The sequence below is a fragment of the Festucalex cinctus genome, chromosome 5 (assembly GCF_051991245.1).
Source record: "Festucalex cinctus isolate MCC-2025b chromosome 5, RoL_Fcin_1.0, whole genome shotgun sequence".
NCBI lineage: Eukaryota > Metazoa > Chordata > Actinopteri > Syngnathiformes > Syngnathidae > Festucalex > Festucalex cinctus.
Window position 1 is genome coordinate 1,494,716 of NC_135415.1, and position 21,615 is coordinate 1,516,330.

At 38.4% G+C, this 21,615-nt stretch overlaps 1 protein-coding gene across 3 annotated transcripts in view; it reads left to right on the forward strand.

Annotated features, from left to right (window-relative positions):
* The window catches only part of LOC144018876 (ubiquitin-conjugating enzyme E2 L3), a 76,909-nt gene that overhangs the window by 53,046 nt on the left and 2,248 nt on the right, over nt 1-21,615 (forward strand). The window lies entirely within an intron of this gene.

The following is a 21,615-nucleotide window of genomic DNA, read 5'->3' on the forward strand; positions in this document are numbered from 1 at the left end:
TAGGTGTATGAGGGAGCCCAAGACCTACAAAAAAGTCTCTTGGACCCATGTGCTAAAATGAACAGAAAGTGAGCTACGAATTTTTGAATGTCCCATTTTTGACGAATTTACCGCATACGCTAATAAAGTTCGATTGAAAAACTATCAGACACAGATTACGAAATTAAGACAACTGGAACAGCAGCATAAACGGACAAATGACTCGAAAATACTTGACCAGATTAATGATGCTCAGAAGGGTATTAATGATTTTCTTTTGGAGGATGTGGGGAAAAAAGCAAGGTTTATGAAACAAACTTACTATGAGGGGGGATCAAAGGCCACAAAAGTTTTGGCAAGACTCATAAGGAGACAACAAGCCCTAACTGCCTTACACAAAATAAAGGACCCAATGACTAACACAATCTTATATCAACCATGAGAAATTGAGAAGGTATTTGAGAAGTATTATAGTGAATTATATTCACAACCGCCATCTGTGAGTGAGGAAAGCATGATGGAGTTTTTAGACACTTTGGATTTACCAAGTATAGGTCTGCAACAAAATGAAGCGTTGACAGCAGAAATCTCAGCGGAAGAGATTCAAAAAGCCATCAGTCGAATGAAAACTGGGAAATCGCCGGGAATGGATGGCTCCACAAAAGTTTTGGCAAGACTCATAAGGAGACAACAAGCCCTAACTGCCTTACACAAAATAAAGGACCCAATGACTAATACAATCTTATATCAACCATGAGAAATTGAGAAGGTATTTGAGAAGTATTATAGTGAATTATATTCACAACCGCCATCTGTGAGTGAGGAAAGCATGATGGAGTTTTTAGACACTTTGGATTTACCAAGTATAGGTCTGCAAAAAAATGAAGCGTTGACAGCAGAAATCTCAGCGGAAGAGATTCAAAAAGCCATCAGTCGAATGAAAACTGGGAAATCGCCGGGAATGGATGGCTTTGGAGCCTCATTTTATAAAACACTTAAGGGTGAATTAATTCCATTTCTGAGGGATTCTTTTAACTATAGTCTTAGGTCGGGAAAGATTCCCCCCTCGTAGAAAGAGACTATCATTACTATTATTCCGAAAGAAGGGAAAGATAAAGAACAGTGCCGCAACTATCGACCTAAATCGCTTCTAAATGTGGACTATAAACTTTATACTTCTATTATAGCTAAACGGATGGAGACATTTATGCAGGATTTGATTGAAGAGGATCAGACGGGCTTCATTAAAAAAAGACAAACACAAGATAATACTAGAGCTGCGAGCAGCTATAAAGGGCCCTCGCAACCTGTGCCACGTTGGGGTACTTGCACGTCGGGGTACTGGCATGTTGGGGTACTGTCAAATAGGACAAGGACCATCTAAAATGTTTTTGACAAGCCTTGTGTGTGCAAAGATTTATCAAAAGGCCAAAGATGGTGTGCAATTCCCAAAATAAATTCAAAATGGCGGACTTCCTTTTAGGTTTAGCATACGGCTACAGAATACTTTTTGTAGATCTTAGGCTAATAGGTATGCCTCCCAGTTTTCACAAATCTAGGTCAAGTCAAGTCATCTTTATATAGCGCTTGAATCATACAATCGGAAATGCTCCATAAAAATGTATAGAGGGCGCTATTGAGCACAACGTTGGGTTACTTGCACGTCGGTCTACTGGCATGTTGGGGTACTGTTACATGGAACAAGGATCATTTAAAATTTAAATGTTTTTTCCATGCCTTGTGTGTGCAAAGTTGAATGAAAAAGGCCAAAAATGATGTATAATTCCCAAAATAAAATCAAAATAGCGGACTTCCTCTTTGGTCTTGCAAATGGCTACATAATACTTTTTTGTAGGTCTTTGGCTGATAGGCGTCTGTCCTAATTTTCACAAATCTAGTATAATCATACAATCGGAAATGTTTCATAAAAATGTCTAGATGGCGCGATTTAATGCAAATTGCACAAGAAATCTCTAAAAATTCATGTTCATGACAAGTCTGATGTGTGTGCAAAGTTTCATGAGTTTTCACACATGTATAGACCAAAAAAAAAAAGCAGCACTTTACTTAGCAAACAATGCATTGCTTTGGCAACAGCGTGGGACAAAATAAAAAACTTTCGATAACTTTGCATCTTAAACATCTTAAGATGAAGCACACGAAGTTTGAAGACGGTCGGATAAATTTTGTAGGAGGAGTTCGTTAAAATATGACCCCTCAAAAAGGCCACAAAAAATGGCTACAAATCCCAACGTAAATAAAAATGACGGACTTCCTGTTTGGTTTAGCATATGGTTCCAAGACACTTTTTTTGTACATCGTGGGCTCTTATGTATGCCTGGAAATTATCATAGTGCTCGGTGAAATGTACAACCGGGAATGCTTCGTTAAAGAGGAGCTTTTTAGCTCAAAATGTGATGCCCGGCCCCTGGGGGACTTCCGGTTGGGTTTAGCACATGGCACCAAGAGACCTTTTTGTACATCGTGGGCTGTTACATATGTCTACAAATTTTCATAGCTCTCGGTGCTTCGAACAACCGGGAATGCTTCTTTAAGAAGGATTTTTTTCCTTTGCAAACAGTGCGCTGACATCAGCGTGCGACGAAATAAAAAGCTTTCAATAACTTTTCATCTTCAACATCTTTAGATGAATCACACCAAGTTTGAAGATGATCGGATAAACTCTGTAGGAGGAGCTCGTTAAAATAAGACGCCTATGAAATGGCCAGAAAAAAAGGGCAACACGTCCCAAAGTAAATCAAAATGGCGGACTTCCTATTAGGTTTAGCATATGGTTCAAAAAGAGTTTTTTGTAAGTCATATTCTGTTACATATGTGTACCAATTTTCGTAGCTCTAGATTAAACCTACAACCGGCAATGTTTCGTTAAGTAAGAATTTTTTAACTCTAAATTTGATGCCTCACCCCCGTCATATAGTATGTCAAAAACTTTAGATTTTGATGTTGTCCCAGGTGTTGAGATGATACAGCCGAAGTTTGAAGTCAATCGGGTTAACCGTGTAGGAGAAGCGGGCAAAAGTATGACCCCTGTAAATGTGCAAAAATGGGCCAAAATTGGACATTCAAATACTTATACCTCACTTCCTGTCTATTTTAGGGTACACCTATCAAAGAGGTTTTTGCTCACCTGGATGTGCTACAGGTGCCACACTATTTTCGTAGCCGTAGGACAATCATAGCGGGACAGGAATCCGTTAAACCTATGTAGGGGGCGCTAAGGAGCCGTTTTTCTGTTATCCTGTATGGCGACTTTAAAATATAAAATTTTTCGCCAGGCCTGATGTGTGTGTAAAGTTTCGTGAGTTTTCGTTCACGTTTAGTGTCTCAAAAATGCGATTGTTTGCGGAGAATAATAATAATAATAACTAGAGCTGCGAGCAGCTATAAAGGGGCCTCGCAACCTGGGCCACGTTGGGGTACTTGCACGTCGGGGTACTGGCATGTTGGGGTACTGTCAAATAGGACAAGGACCATCTAAAATGTTTTTGACAAGCCTTGTGTGTGCAAAGTTTTATCAAGAGGCCAAAGATGGTGCACAATTCCCAAAATAAATTTAAAATGGCGGACTTCCTTTTAGGTTTAGCAAACGGCTACAGAATACTTTTTGTAGGTCTTAGGCTAATAGGTATGCCTCCCAGTTTTCACAAATCTAGGTCAAGTCATCTTTAGTTATATAGCACTTGAATCATACAAACGGAAATGCTCCATAAAAATGTCTAGAGGGCGCGATTTATTGCAAATTGCACAAGAAATCTCTAAAAATTCATGTTCATGACAAGTCTTATGTGTGTGCAAATTTTCGTGAATTTTCACACATGTATAGACCAAAAAAAAAAAAGCAGAACTTTACTTGGCAAACAATGCATCGCTATGGCAACGGCGTGCGACAAAATAAAAAACGTTCGCTAACTTTGCATCTTAAATATCTTAAGATGAAACACACCAAGTTTGAAGACAGTCGGATGAGTTTTGTAGGAGGAGGTCGTTAAAATATGACCCCTGAAAAAGGCCACAAAAAATGGCTCCAAATCGCATCGTAAATCAAAATGGCGGACTTCCTGTTTGGTTTAGCACATGGTTCCCGGAGACTTTTTTTGTACATCGTGGGCTCTTAAGTATGCCTGCAAATTAGCATAGCGCTAGGTGAAACGTACAACCGGGAATGCTTCATTAAAGAGGAGTTTTTTAACTCAAAATGTGATGCCCGGCCCCTGGGGGACTTCCTGTTGGGTTTAGGACATGGCACCAAGAGACTTTTTTTGTACATCGTGGGCTGTCACATATGTCTACAAATTTTCATAGCTCTAGCTGCTCCGTACAACTGGGAGTGCTTCATTAAGAAGGATTTTTTTCCTTTGCAAACAGTCCATGCCACGACAACAGGGTGCGACGAAATAAAAAACTTTCAATAACTTTTCATCTTCAACCTCTTATGATGAGTCACACCAAGTTTGAAGATGATCGGATAAACTCTGTAGGAGGAGTTCGTTAAAATAAGACCCCTATGAAATGGCCAAAAAAAATGGCAACACGTTCCAAAGAAAATCAAAATGGCTGACTTCCTGTTAGGTTTAGCATATGCTTCAAAAAGAGTTTTTTGTACCTCGAGGGCTGTTACATATGTCTTCAAATTTTGGTAACTAGGTGAAACGTACAGCCGGAAATGCTTCATTAAGTAAGAATTTTGAAACGCAAAATTTGATGCCTCGCCTCTGGCGGACTTCCTGTTAGGTTTCGCATATGGCACCAACAGGCTTTTTTGTAGATCATAGTCTGTTACATATGTGTACCAGTTTTCGTAGCTCGAGATTAAACGTACAACCGGAAATGCTTCGTTAAGTAAGAATTTTTAAGCTCTAAATTTGATGCCCCGCCCCCGTCATATAGTATGTCAAAAACTTGAGATCTTTTACCATAATGTTGTCCCAGGTGTTGAGATGGTACAGCCCAAGTTTGAAGTCAATCGGGTTAACCGTGTAGGAGAAGTGGGCAAAAGTATGACCCCTGTAAATGTGCAAAAATGGGCCAAAATTGGACATTCAAATGATCATACCTCACTTCCTGTCTATTTTACGGTACACCGATGAAAGAGGTTTTTGTTCATCTGGATGTGCTACAGGTGCCACACAATTTTCGTAGCCGTAGGACAATCGTAGCGGGACAGGGATCCGTTAAACCTATGTAGGTGGCGCTACAGAGCCATTTTTCTGTTATCATGTATGGCGACGTTAAAATATCAAATTTTTCACCAGGCCCGATCTGTATGGAGAGAAATTTGTGTCTTTATTTTCAATCAAACAAAAAAGGAATTTGCAATCAAAAAAAAAATTCAATCAAACAAAAAGGGGATTTGCAATCAAAAAAAAATTTCAATCAAACAAAAAGGGGATTTGCAACCTCAAATAAATTTTAATCAAACAAAAAAGGGTTTTCATATAAAATAAAAATTTGCAAACAAAAAAAAACATTTCAAACATGGATTTGTATTTTAATAAAATCTTTTGCAAATTCTTTTTCGTTTTGTTTGCGAATCTGTTTTTTGGTTGCGAATCTGTTTTTTGGTTGCGAATCTGTTTTTTGGTTGCGAATCTGTTTTTTGGTTGCGAATCTTTTTCTGTGTTGTGTGGGCGGGGTCCTCCGTTCAACCGATGATAGAAGCCTTGTCATTGGTCAGCTTGGAAGCCGCTGCGACAACTTTCATTGGTCAGATAGGAATGGGGGTGTGACAATGTTCGTCTGACTATTTCCTGGTTCATTTTGTCCAGTCGCCGCCAGCATCGAGGTAAATATGACACCCCCCCCACTTCTAGTTTTCCGTTTTGTTTATCTGACATTTATCTAAAAGCAACCCTTGATCTATCGTTTATCCGGTGATTTGTTCTAACCATTACAATTAACGTAATCACTCACTCAGCATTGCTTAGCTATGTTAGCTAGCTAGGTAACTGATGGTCCGATACATGAGTCAGTCATGAAGCTATGTTGTTGGCAGTCAAAACACAAATATACGGCTAATTTGGGATAGCTGTTAGGATGAATTTTTTTTTTTTTTTTTTAATACTCATAAAGAAACCTTTGCATTTGTTTCACATACAGGCAGGGCTGGGAATCGAATTTATTTACACTAGCTGCTTCCCCTAAATCTTGGATTCAATTCGTGATAATTCTGTGATTATTATTTATTGGTCCTGGTTGTTTACTGTACGAGTCAGGTTGAAAAAGAGGGGGAACTCATGCACCGTCAAAGCGGTGACACTGCTACTACTAGGATCCAGGCCACGTAACCGTTTGATTTTAGTTAGTCTAGTCATGAATCGTGATGTTTTGTTGGTACGAGAAACGGCCCAAATAAACGGCCTGCTGAGATAGCTGTTATTATGCTTATTCATGATTATTTTATTACATTACATTAATAAAATGCTAATTATTAATCACTTATGAGAAGTTCTGGTCATTGAAATAAGTAGCCTCTGCTACATTTATTATGTCTTGGGTGTTTGAAATACAGAGGAAGTGACAAATTACGTAATATAAATACATTTAGTTCCTGTGATTGTTTCATTGTAGTTTTCCTGTTTCAATAATGTTCAAAACATGTGTCAAACATAACTTTGTCAGAATTTTTTATTTTTTTTTACATGTTTGGTACTTAATTCAAGCACACTTTTCTTTACTTTTTAGATGCAGAAGATGAAGTTGGTGGTTGGTCACCTCTCTTCATGAGGTGATGCTGTGGATAACTGAGCAGGGCCACAAGCACCTGCTTATGTCAGACAGAGAGCAATTAAAAATATCAATAAACTTTGACCACAATTGTGAGGTACACATGCCAGGTCACACATTATGTTACCCCCTGCACAAACACCATTACATTTCCAACTGCTCATATGAGTGATTACCATTCCTTTAAATCACATCTACTGACTGCTATCACCTTTGATGCCAGATTTGACACAGTGTAATTGAAAGGGCAAAAAAAAAATAAAATCACATCCATTTCATTTTTTTGAGTAATTACAGGCTGTTTCTACCAAAATGTTTGTTTTAAGTTTAACAGTTCATTTTCTGAGCTTTCTTGATTTCTTGTTGGCAGGCCAATCATTTCTTGAGAAAAATGTCTGTATAAAATCTATAAAATGCTGAATAATTGACTGGTTGTTAGTTCATATGCATGCTTTTTTTTTATGAAATAAAAGTCAAACTGTTTTACACAGGAATTTATTTTCATTTTTTACATAAATTTAAATGACCCTTTGGGCCGCGAGACACTAGCACTAGAAGCAACATTGAGAGTCTGCAAATAAATGACGCGACCAAAACTCAAGGACTCCTTGTTTGGATTGATTTGCCGTAAAGCAACAAGTCTTTCCTCAGGTAAACGACAGTGGATGTCAGGTATAACGATCCCGTGTTCACCGTGATGGTCCAAGGGTAGTGCCTCTTCAACTTGCTGGATCTGTAATATCAAATACATTTATGAAAGCTACAGTAACTCCAAGTACTTTTACTCATATAAAGTTTTTTCCTCTGGTTATGTACGCTTTTACCAGCAATAAAACTGCCCTGGCCTGCTCCTCTTACAGTAAACATGCATCTCGCTATGTCTACATTTTCTACCCCTTGGTCTGCTCACACTCTAAAAGAAAAAATCTAGTCAGTGTAATTGCAAAAGTACACCTACAACTCAGATTCCCCTTCTGTTTCAATCTGACTCATACAGTAAACAACCAGGACCAATAAATAATAATCACAGAATTAGCACGAATTTAATCTCTACTTCAAACATCCAAGATTTAGGGGAAGCAGCTAGTGTAAATAAATTCGATTCCCAGCCCTGCCTGTATGTGAAACAAATGCAAAGGTTTCTTTATGAGTATAAAAAAACAACAACAAAACTTCATCCTAACAGCTATCCCAAATTAGCCGTATATTTGTGTTTTGACTGCCAACAACATAGCTTCATGACTGACTCATGTATCGGACCATCAGTTACCGAGCTAGCTAACATGGCTAAGCAATGCTGAGTGAGTGATTACGTTAATTGTAATGGTTAGAACAAATCACCGGATAAACGATAGCTCAAGGGTTGCTTTTAGATAAATGTCAGATAAACAAAACGGAAAACTAGAAGTGGGGGGGTGTCATATTTACCTCGATGCTGGCGGCGACTGGACAAAATGAACCAGGAAATAGTCAGACGAACATTGTCACACCCCCATTCCTATCTGACCAATGAAAGTTGTCGCAGCGGCTTCCAAGCTGACCAATGACAAGGCTTCTATCATCGGTTGAACGGAGGACCCCGCCCACACAACACAGAAAAAGATTCGCAACCAAAAAACAGGTTTCAATCAAAAAACAGATTCGCAACCAAAAAACAGATTCGCAACCAAAAAACAGATTTGCAAACAAAACGAAAAAAATGTTTGCAAAAGATTTTATTAAAATACAAATCCATGTTTGAAATGTTTTTTTTTGTTTGCAAATTTTTATTTTATATGAAAACCCTTTTTTGTTTGATTAAAATTTATTTGAGGTTGCAAATCCCCTTTTTGTTTGATTGAAATTTTTTTTTGATTGCAAATCCCCTTTTTGTTTGATTGAAATTTTTTTTTGATTGCAAATTCCTTTTTTGTTTGATTGAAAATAAAGACACAAATTTCTCTCCATAGATCTGCGTGTAAAGTTTGGTGAGTTTTCGTTCACGTTTAGTGTCTCAAAAATGTGATTGTTTGTGGAAAAGAATAATAACAAATAAAAAGAAGAACTAGAGCTGCGAGCAGCTATAAAGGGCCCTCGCAGCCCGGGCCACGTTGGGGTACTTGCACGTTGGGGTGCTTGCACGTTGGGGTACTCGCACATTGGGGTACTGGCACATTAGGAGCAAAATTTCTTTGAATATGGCATGATAAACCTTTACATGTGTATTTTTTTTGTTTTGGTGATTGTTAAGATCTGCAAAAATCAGTGTCTTTTTTTATTTTTTGGGAATGAGTTGACCTGATTGGTATTTTTTCCAAAAATATATATACCCATCATCGCTCGTACTCATTGCACGATGTTGCTTTTATTGTCCATCGAGGCTATCAAAAATAAATAAAACAAAATAAAAAAGTACATATGTTTGGATCGGTCTGATACCAGTGAACATCTTGAGTAGTGGAAAGTAAAACAATATTCATAAATGACTAAGTTATAATACTTACGAGTTCACAAATTTTGTACAAAATACCGTAAGTGTTTTTTTTTTTTTATGCCTGAAGGACTAGGTGGCGCTGTATTTATAACTGAATTTTGTCATAGAGATACCTTCAGGCCTTGACTATAAATATACATGTCAAGTTTGGGATTTTTTTTAAGCATGTACCGGGGAGTTATTAAGCATATCCTTCATTCACGATACTGCTTTTAACGTCCATAGAGGCTATCAAAAATAAATAAAAATAAATAAAAAATACATATGTTTGGATCGGTCTGATGCCAGTGAAAATTTTGAGTGGTGGGAAGTAAAAGAATATTCATAAATTACTTAGTTATCACACTGAGAATGAGTTTACGATTTTTGTAAAAATACCGTAAGTGGGGTATTTTTTTTTCATACCTCAAGGGCAAGGCGGCGCTGCATATATAACTGAATGTTGTCATAGAGATACCTTCAGGCCTTGACGATAAACATACATGTCAACTTTGGGATTTTTTGGAGCATGTATCGGGGAGCTATTAAGCATATCCTTTTTCAGTGCAAAACACAAATTTTAATGCCCTGCCCTCATCATATAGTATTTCCAAAAGTCAAGATATTTCCGTCTGTTGCTGGCTCAGGTCTTGGCATTGTCCAGGTCAAGTCTTCAGTCAGTCGGAATAAACGTGTAGGAGAAGTGGGCAAAAGTATGCCCCTTGAAAATGTGCAAAAATCGTAAAAAATGTGACATTCAAAAATTCGTAGCTCACTTCCTGTTCACTTTAGCACATGGGTCCAAGAGACTTTTTTTGTAGGTCTTTGGCTCCCTCATACACCTAAAAATTTTCGTAGATCTTGCTTGAACGTACAACCGGGGCTGCTTCGTTAAAAATTTCTTGGGGGGCGCTATTGAGTCATTTTTGTAAAAATAGCACAATCAACAATAAAATATTGTTCATTTTACCAGGCCAGATGTGTGTGCCAAGTTTCATGAGTTTCTGCGCATGTTTAGACCCTCAAAACTGGCGTTGTTTTCTTGGCGAACAGTACTTAGCCACACCCACAGCGATTCGCGAAAACTCACAAACTTCGTGGTTGTGACATCATGAAGGCCGAAACTCTCATCTGAGCAAATATGAAGTAGGTCCAGTTAACGTGTTTGGAGAAAAACGTTGAAGAAAATTCGTAAGAAAAAAAATTGCCACTGGGTGGCGCTATCAGTAAGATGAAATATAAGTTCGTAGATGTCTTTAGGGCTGGACTCTCATCAAATGTGTGAAATTTTGAGAAGATAGGATCATCTCGTTCAAGTTAATGCAGCTTTTATTTTCACGAAAAATCTTCAGACTTTGCGGCACCGTAGCGGCCACGCCCTTTGGCGAAAAGTTACAATATTCGGTGTGGGGCATGATCAACATCTTAAGGCTTTTCTGTCCAATTTTCAACTGGATCCCTTCAACGAGCTCAGCACAGTAGCTAAAAAGCGCAGTAGGTAAAAACGTAAAGTATGACACTTATTGTTACCACTAGGTGGCGATATATGTATAACTGAATTTTATCATATAGATGTTTTCAGGCCGTGACTATTACGTTGCCTGAGAAGTTTGAGATTTTTCGGAGCTTGAACATTGGAGTTATTAAGCATTTGCTCTTTCTGGACAAATGAAATTTTAAAGGCAATATTTGATGCCCCGCCCCCATCATATAGTATTTCGAAAAGGCAAGACTTTTTGCCCAGTTGTTCTCTCAGGTCTTGAGATGATAAATGCCAAGTTTGAAGTCAATTGGATGAAAAATGTTTGCAAAGGGGGGAAAAGCATGACCACAGTGAATGTGCCAAAATAGGCCAAAATTGGTCATAAAAAAATTCATAGCTCATTTCCTGTACATTTTAGCTACATGGTCCCAATAGACTTTTTTTGTGCGTCTCGGGGTGCTACACGTGCCTGTCAATTTTCGTAGCTCAAGGTCAAACGGTCCGGGATTGGTTTTTATTTTTCTACGCTAGGGGGCGCTATAGAGTTGCGTTGTTATGACAACAACATATCATCAAATTTTTCGCCGGGCCCGAAGAGACTGCAAAGTTTAGTGAGTTTTCGTAAATGTTTAGGTCCTCAAAAATGCGATCGTTTGGGGAGAATAAAGAAGAAGAAGAATAACTAGAGCTGCGAGCAGCTATAAAGGGCCCTCGCAGCCCGGGCCACGTTGGGGTCCTTGCACGTTGGGGTACTTGCACGTTGGGGTACTTGCACGTTGGGGTACTTGCACGTTAGGGTACTGGCACGTTGGGGTACTGGCATATTGGAAGCAAAATTTCTTTGAAAATGGCATAATAAACGTTTACATGTAGAATTTTTTTTTGCCAGTGTGTGTCAAGCTCAACGGGTTTTGGTGATTGTTAAGACATGCAAAAATCAGCGTCCTTATTTATTTTTAGGCAATGAGTTGCCCTGATTGGTATTTTTTGTAAAAGTGTATATATACATCATCGCTCGTTGTTCTCATTGCACAATGTTACTTTTATTGTCCAAAGGGGCAATCAAAAATGAATAAAACAAAATGGAAACGTACATACGTTTGGATCGGTGTGAAGCCAGTGAACAATTTGAGTGGTGGAAACTAAAAGAATATTCATAAATGACTTAGTTATCACACTTAGAATGAGTTTACATTTTTTGTACAAAATACCGTATGTGTTTTTTTGTTTTTTTTTATATATATATTATGCCTCAAGGGCTAGGTGGCGCTGTATTTATAACTGAATGTTGTCATCGAGATACCTTCAGGCCTTGATTATAAGCATACATGTCAAGTGTGGGATTTTTTTTGGAGCATGTACCGTGGAGTTATTATGCATATCCTTCATTCACTATATTGCTTTTAATGTCCACAGAGGCTATCAAAAATAAATAAAAATATATATATGTTTGGATAAGTGATGCCAGTGAACATTTTGAGTGGTGGAAACTAAAAGAATATTCATAAATGACTTAGTTATCACACTTAGAATGAGTTTTCATTTTTTGTACAAAATACCGTATGTGGGGTATTTTTTTTATTCCTCAAGGGCTAGGTGACGCTGCATATATAACTGAATGTTGTCATAGAGATAGCTTCAGGCCTTGACGATAAACATACCTGTCAAGTTTGGGATTTTTTGGAGCATGTACCGGGGAGTTATTAAGCATATCCTTTTTCAGTGCGAAACACAAATTTTGATGCCCCGCCTTCATCATATAGTATTTCCAAAAGTCAAGATTTTTCCGTCTGTTGTTGGCTCAGGTCTTGGCATGGTCCAGGTCAAGTCATAAGTCAGTCGGATAAAACGTGTAGGAGAAGTGGGCAAAAGTATGCCCCCTGTGAATGTGCAAAAATCGTCAAAAATGGGACATTCAAAAATTCGTAGCTCACTTCCTGTTCATTTTAGCATATGGGTCCAAGAGACTTTTTTGTAGGTCTTGGGCTCCCTCATACACCTAAAAATTTTCGTAGATCTTGCTTAAACGTACAACCGGGGCTGCTTCATTAAAAATTCCTAGGGGGCGCTATTGAGTCATTTTTGTAAAAATAGCACAATCAACAATAAAATATTGTTCATTTTACCAGGCCAGATGTGTGTGCCAAGTTTCATGAGTTTCTGCGCATGTTTAGACCATCAAAACTGGCGTTGTTTTCTTGGCGAACAATGCTTAGCCACGCCCACAGCGATTCGCGAAAACTTACAAACTTCGTGTTGTGACATCATGAAGGCCGAAACCCTCATCTGAGCAAATATGAGGTTGGTCCAGTTAACGTGTTTGGAGAAAAATGTACAAGAAAATTCGTAAGAAAAAAAATTGCCACTAGGTGGCGCTATCAGTAAGATGAAATATAAGTTCGTAGATGTCTTTAGGGCTGGACTCTCATCAAATGTGTGAAATTTTGAGAAGATAGGATCATCTCGGTCAAGTTCATGCAGCTTTTATTGTCACGAAAAATCTTCAGATTTTGCGGCACCGTAGCGGCCACGCCCTTTGGCGAAAAGTTACAATATTCGGTGTGGGGCATGATCAACATCTTAAGGCTTTTCTGACCAACTTTCAACTGGATCCCTTCAACGAGCTCAGCGCAGTAGCTATAAACGTAAAGTATGACATTTATTGTTACCACTAGGTGGCGCTATATGTATAACTGAATTTTATCATATAGATGTTTTCAGGCCGTGACTATTACGTTGCCTGAGAAGTTTGAGATTTTTTTGGAGTTTGAACATGGGGGTTATTAAGCATTTGCTCTTTCTGGACAAATGAAATTTTAAAGACAATATTTGATGCCCCGCCCCCATCATATAGTATTTCGAAAAGGCAAGACTTTTTGCCCAGTTGTTCTCTCAGGTCTTGAGATGATAAATGCCAAGTTTGATGTCAATTGGATGAAAAATGTTTGCAGAGCTGGAAAAAGCATGACCACAGTGAATGTGCCAAAATTGGACATAAAAAAATTCATAGCTCATTTCCTGTACATTTTAGCTACATGGTCCCAATAGACTTTTTTGTGCGTCTCGGGGTGCTACACGTGCCTGCCAATTTTCGTTGCTCTAGCTCAAACGTGCCAGGCTTGGTTTTTATTTTTCTACGCTAGGGGGCGCTATAGAGTCGCGTTGTTATGACGACTTCATAATATAAAATTTTTCGCCGGGCCTGAGGAGTGTGCAAAGTTTGGTGAGTTTTCGTGAATGTTTAGGTACTCAAAAATGCGATCGTTTACGGAGAAGAGGAAGAATAACTAGAGCTGCGAGCAGCTATAAAGGGCCCTCGCAGCCCGGGCCACGTTGGGGTCCTTGCACGTTGGGGTACTTGCACGTTGGGGTACTTGCACGTTAGGGTACTGGCACGTTGGGGTACTGGCATATTGGAAGCAAAATTTCTTTGAAAATGGCATAATAAACGTTTACATGTAGAATATTTTTTTTGCCAGTGTGTCAAGCTCAACGGGTTTTGGTGATTGTTAAGACCTGCAAAAATCAGCGTCCTTATTTATTTATAGGCAATGAGTTGCCCTGATTGGTATTTTTTGTAAAAGTGTATCTATAAATCATCGCTCGTTGTACTCATTGCACAATGTTACTTTTATTGTCCAAAGGGGCAATCAATCAAAAATGAATAAAACAAAATGGAAACGTACATACGTTTGGATCGGTGTGAAGCCAGTGAACAATTTGAGTGGTGGAAACTAAAAGAATATTCATAAATGACTTAGTTATCACACTTAGAATGAGTTCACATTTTTTGTACAAAATACCGTATGTGGGGTATTTTTTTTTATGCCTCAAGGGCTAGGTGACGCTGCATATATAACTGAATGTTGTCATAGAGATAGCTTCGGGCCTTGACGATCAGTGTTGCCACAGTTACCTTGAAAAAGTAACTTAGTTACTTTACTGATTACTTGGTTTTAAAAGTAACTAAATTGCGTTACTGATTACTTGATTTTAAAAGTAACTAAGTTAGATTAAAAGTTACTTTTTTAGTTACTTTCAGCAGCTGCCGATAACACCATCTCAACATAAAAATAATGCAGTAGAAACGGAGTTCCAAATACTTTATTGAAAGTGCATTTTTAACATGATAATAAAGGTTTTTTTTTATGAAAAACAAAATAGGCAGTCTCTCTTGACTTCTTGTAACGTAAATACTTTTTATAAAACAAAAAATTAAAATCTATCCAGGTTGAAAATGAAAATCCCCTAAATTCCTCTGTTTGTTTGTTCCGCAATTCCAGTGTGTACACATGTATCAGTTTAAATATTTATTAGTAGTTATTGACAGTTATAATTGTTTTTTGGTTTGTTTGTTTTTTCTCTTCAAAATAAGGATCAGGAAAACAAAAGGTTGATAATTTAATGTTAAATATAAATATTTAACCTTTAGACAGACACCAACACAATTAAACAGAATATTTGCACATTGTGAAGTATTTCAGAAACATAAATTTAAGACATGAAATAAACCTACCGTCCAGCCAAAAGAAATATGAAGCCACCTTATGGAACAATAAATCTATCAAACACATTTTAACCACTTAATATATGCAAAAATATTTCCAAAAGTTAATTTCCCTTTTTAATCAACAATTTTTGTATTTAACAATTGTTTTTTCTTTTGTCATCACTTTCATTTTTGGTTAATGTATGACATCTTTTTTTGTTTTTTTAATCTGAGACACGATGATGACCACAGAATCACTACTGTTTATATTTTGTTTTTTGGGCTGTCGTAATCGCGGGCACGTCTCAGTTCTCCTATCTGCTGCTCATGCTAGTTGTAGACATTGACAGGGAGCCACAAACTGAGAAATGAGATACTTGCAGTGTGCTTTTAGCTTAGCTGGTGTGTTGGCTGTGGGACATACCTGTGTCGTTTGAATCCATGCATTGGATCGTCACGGGAGTTATTCTTTTTGGCTCGCGCGCAGTACCAACGCCGGCCCGGGACATACACGTGCACCGAGAGGACTCGATAGCCATGGGAAATACCGAGATGTACGGCACCGGCTTCTGCTAACTGTCTCCATTTGTATGTTGTCACTCGTTGCGCGCCGTGTCGCGAGCACGGAAACACGGAAGTAGCTTGAATGGTGATGCTACTGAAATGTAAACAAAACAAGTAGAGCACGGCGCAGAACTCTTGCTATTGTTATGAAAACCATAAAGCCTCACTCGCAACCGATACGGTCGTTTAGCTCCCCTTGACGAACAATGGTTCGGTCGAATCGTTTTTTTGTTCCACCCCTACTGAAAACGTAACTTGTCTGACGTCACTCCCCCTGGCGAGAGGGCGGAGACGACCTCATCCCATAATGCTTCACGGACCAGTTGAGGATGGAAATAAATTATTTTTTTTACCACTTTTATGGTCCATAATGCACACTTTTTTGTTGTGTTGTGTGCCTGTTGGTTAATAAAACTAGTAGTAAAAGTATCATCACTTTTGTTTTGAATGTGCAAACCATTCATGACCAGACCATGGCTGAATTCAGTGTGGTGATCAATGACTTCTGCCTCATCTTCGTAGTTAGCAGTAGTTGTTTGTGACTGTTACAACAGTGAGATAGTTTGCCTTCTTCATGAAAATGTGGAGTAACGCATTGATTCTCTGGACAGTAACTTTAATCAGACTACTTTGTAGAATAAAGTAACGCGTTAGACTATTAGTTACTTCAGAAAGCAACTTTTTTGAGTAACGCGTTACCGGCAACACTGTTGACGATAAACATACATGTCAAGTTTGGGATTTTTTGGAGCATGGAAACACAAATTTTGATGCCCCGCCTTCATCATATAGTATTTCGAAAAGTCAAAATTTTTCCCCCTGTCGTTGGCTCAGGTCTTGACATGGTCCAGGTCAAGTCTTAACTCAGTCAGATGAAACGTGATGAGCTTGAACATGGGAGTTATTAAGCATTTGCTCTTTCTGGACAAATGAAATTTTAAAGGCAATATTTGATGCCCCGCCCCCATCATATAGTATTTCGAAAAGGCAAGACTTTTTGCCCAGTTGTTCGCTCACGTCTTGAGATGATAAATGCCAAGTTTGAAGTTAATTGAATGAAAAATGTTTGCAGAAAAAAGCATGACCACAGGAAAAAGCATGACCACAAGTGTGGGCAAGTTTGAAGTCAACTGGCTGAAAAATATTTGCAAAGGGGGAAAAAGTATGACCACAGTGAATGTGCCAAAATGGGCCAAAATTGGACATTCAAAAATTCATAGCTCACTTCCTGTACATTTTAGGAAATGGCTTCCACTGACTTTTTTGTGAGTCTCGGGGTGCTACACGTGCCTGGCAATATTCGTAGCTCTAGGTCAAACGGGCCGGGATTGGTTTTTATTTTTCTACGCTAGGGGGCGCTATAGAGTCGCATTGTTATGGCAACTACATAATATAAAATTTTTCGCCGGGCCCGAAGAGACTGCAAAGTTTGGTGAGTTTTCGTAAATGTTTAGGCCCTCAAAAACGCGATCTTTATGGAGAAGAAGAAGAAGAATTCTTACAAAAACAAGAGGGACCTCGCAGCGGTCGCTGCTCGGGCCCTAATAATAATAATAATAATAATAATTTTTACAAAAACAATAGGGACCTCGCAGCGGTCGCTGCTCCGGGCCCTAATAATAATAAGAATTCCTTCAGGAACAATAGGGACCTGGCAGCGGTCGCTGCTCGGGCCCTAATAAGACGGAGCCTCATTTCTCTCTAAAATACTATGGTTTGGATTTGATGACAAATCTGTGAATTGCATTAAATCCTTGATTTCATGATCCACAGGCAAGGATTAAAATAAATGGTAGTACTAGTTTGACTGGACGATTTAAACTAGAAAGAGGTACATGACAAGGATGTGGGCTCTTTCCAAGCCTCTTCGCATTGTTTATTGAGCCTTCGCACAATTGATTAGGCAAGAATAAGAAGTGAAAGGAGTAACTATAGGAGGAGAGGAACACAAGATAGGATTGTTTGCTGATGATATACTGATATATTTAACTCGACCGGATACAAGCTTCGCAAGATTGATGAACCTTTTAGAAACTTATGGTAAATATTCGGGTTATAAAGTTAATGTCATGAAAACACAGATTCTGTCAATAAATTATGTCCCATCTAAGGAATTAAAATTAATTGGAAGAGTAGATCGATTGACTATTTAGGGGTAAAGATTGTGAAAGAAATGGATAAACTATTTGAGGTCAACTATTCAAAGATAAATCTAGAAATAAGGAGTGACTGTGAGAGATGGCCAAATATAGTTCTGGATATGAGTTCAAGGATAGAGGTGGTTAAGACAAATATCTTACCAAAGCTGTTAAACTTATTTCAGTCTCTACCGGTGCTGATTCCCAAAAAACAATTTGTGGAGTGGGAAAGGTGGATATCCAGGTTCATATGGGGAGGGAAGAAACCCAGAATAAGATACAAAACTCTGCAGCTTCCTAAAGAGAGAGGATGCTTGGCCTTAATAAGCCTCCAAGAATATTTCTATGCGGCACCAATTAGACCCTTGATTTACTGAAAAATATAGAATTGGGGACGGCAAACACCGAGGTACGGAATTTAATAGCACACAAGGGTTTACTAAAAAAATTAAGTGATCAACTGGGTGGGGTAATCAAAACTACAATGGAAATATGGAACATGGTTGTGGAAAGATATGAGTTAGAAAGGGAAGTGGAGGCTTTGAGTTGGTTTGCTTTTGATGAAAGGTTCATTCCTGGGGTGAATGATAAAGGGTTCAAGCAATGGGTGAACAAAGGAATAACAGCGCTATGTACGATAGTGGGACGAGGTAAGCTGCTGAGTTTTGTAGAGTTAAAGGATAGATTAAGATTGCAGGGGCATGACTACTTTCGGTACCTGCAGCGAAAGGACTATTTTGAAAAAGAGGTCAAATCCACCACAGAACACGAAGTCATTGCGATATTTAAGAAGGTTTATGAGGGCAAAAATTGCAAAGCAATTTCAGATATGTATAAAAGCTTGATGTCATGTCAGAGGCATTCATCCCTTTACATCAAGGAAAAATGGGAAAATGAGCTAAAACAGCCAATAACTGAGGAAGAGTGGTGGAGTATTTGTAAAACACTGTGCACATCCACTAACTCCAGGATCTGGAGGGAGTTCAATTGGAAGAACATGGTCAGATTCTTTGTTACCCCCAAAATTAAAAGAGGAATGATAGCAGTTCAGCAACCATGCTGGAGAGCATGCGGACACATGGATGTGGATCATGCACATGTTTTTTGGTTTTGCCGAGGGTTACACAAGTATTGGGATAGGGTATGGCGTGCTTTACAAAAAATTGTGGGTTATGGAATACCGAATACATGCAAAGTACTTTACTTGGGGTGTTTAACACGAGATATAATACAGAAGGAGGATGAATACCTTGTCAAGGTGCTCTTGACAGCAAGTAAGAAAGTGATAACAAGGCTATGGTACAAAATGGAATCACCGACCGTGGAGCAGTGGGTGTGCACTGTGGAAGAACTATTTGTAATGGAAAGACTAACGCACCGATTAAGACTACAAGAGAGACAGTTTCAGGATAAATGGGAAAAATGGATGGAATATAAGAAGAAATCAAACAAGGACACCAACACTGGACAATTAAGACTCAGTGTATGGTCAAATGTTTATTTGCATTAGTACTAGTTGCCCCAACACTGTAACGTTAAAATGTTTTGTTGTTTGTTGTGCAAAATGAAAAAGTTAAAAATACAATAAAATGCAAGTTAAAAAAAAAACAAAAACAGAGGCCCGGTAGCTTCCCACGTCTTACCAAATTGCTAAGCTAATGCTCCTCCATATGCTCCATCTACTTCCTTGTCCACTAGTGATGTGTCGGTCGCAAACAAGCCGGTACAAAGAAGTGAACGATGAGAGCCGGCACCCTCCCGCGCCGTCATTTTCCCTCGCTCGCTCACTCTCTCTCTACCTATGTCGCTCTCTCTTTTGTCTACTATTGTCCACAGTGGGCTGCTTCTACTCCCCCTACATGCTGGCTCTCCTTTGATCAAAGCTACTATGGCCATCTGCTGTCAACTACACCTCATTACAATTATTTTTTCGGCTCAATACATGCTGGGGACTTGCATGAGGTTCTCCTACGTCCAGTGCATTAAAACAAAAAAAAACAAAAAAAAAAACAGAGTTAATTCAGGGATGGGGCCGAGCAGCATATATTAAATACCCGAGTTAACTCGTGGAGGGAAATGAATGAGTTAAGAATCCCTGAGCAACATGCTGGATCACCAGTTGCTCCTCATGGTATGTTTTGGGAATGTTTTTTGTGTTCTGAACATAGATCCCAGTTTAGAACAATGTAGAAAGCCATCTAAATCAGGGGTGTCCAAACTTTTTCATTTGCGGGCCACATACAGAAAATCAGAAGGACGCAAGGGCCACATAATGTTATGACTAGAAATTGTGTTTAGTCCTAAAAATTTATATAATTTTTTAGTTTATAATTTATTTGTGCTTTTGCATATTTAGAAAAATGCTACAGTATATAAACCAATTAATTTGTAATTGACATTAGGGTTATTATAGTTTTTTAGTTTTTCATTTTAGTTTTTATTTTGTTTTGAGTTTTTTTTTTGTTTTTTTTTTGTTTTTGTTTTTTAGTTAGTATTGGTTTTCATGGTGGTTCTGTTTTTTATTAGTTTTAGTTCTTTAATAAATGCTTAGTTTTAGTTTAGTTTAAATTTTAGTTTTTTTGTTTTTTTTATGTGTAGTATTGTGTGCAATATTTAAAAAAAAAAAAAAAAAAACACCATGGGCGCGACGTCATTATTCCAGTTTTTATCAAAATAAATCTACTAAAAAATCACTTTTAAATCATTCCCAAAGGCTCATGCGTTAAATTAATTACTTAAGAATAAAACGGACGTTTTTCCTATATTGTTTTATTTTAGTTAGTTTTGTAAACATAAAATGTAGTTTCAGTTAATTTCTTTTTTTAAAAAGCATCTTCGTTTTTATTTTATTTTGTTAACGAAATTGTTTTTGGAATTTTTTAGCCAACTAAAATAACCTTTGATAGTACAGTAAAACCTCCGCTGACGAACGCTTAAGCTCACGAACTTTTTGCCTCAAGAACATTAAATTCGCGAGCATATAGTCTCTGTTGACGAACTAGTTTTCGGTGGACAAACCAAACCACGCGGTCGAACAGCCACGGTGGCGGCCACGAGAAGCTGACGCACGCTCACGGCGTCCCAGTTCGTAACCCCCTTTCTTTGAGTGCGGACGTGGTTTGTGTTTGATATACATTTTGGACCATATTGAGCGTACTTTTGCCATTATGGGACCGAAAAAGACCCCACCACAGGCTAGTGTTAAGCCTTAATGCTGCGTTCTCACCAAAAGCGAGGGACGGCGATTCGGCGGCGCGTTTGCAATGTAGTCAATGGAGTTCGCGCCACTAAAAAAAAGCAAAAGTGCTATCACGTACCTCAAAAAAGGAGAAAATAGTGCCACGGCTGTTTAGTCCCAGGAAAGAAGTGAAAGTAGTTGGCGGTGCTCACTTTTTGTTGACTCGCTAAAGTGCTCCACTTCCTTGTTCACCAAGGGACACGCCTCCTCCGCTTCGGTGAGCATGTAAGCGCGAATGAACGGCAAACGTTCCATAAACACTACGCGGTGAAACGCTCGCGAATGAAGTAAGTCTACCATTGCTACCATCCTTAAGAACTACAATCACAAAGTAAAATAAAACGAATTTATTATACAGTACAATTTATTTCTTTAATTACAATACAATAGCACATTTATTATACATAAAATAAGGGATATTTTTGTGTAGTTTTAAGGCTTATTTAGTAGAAAATTGTTTTATAGAGACCTGGGAACGGATTATTCTCATTTTAATGGTTTCTTATGGGAAATAAATGTTCGGAAGAC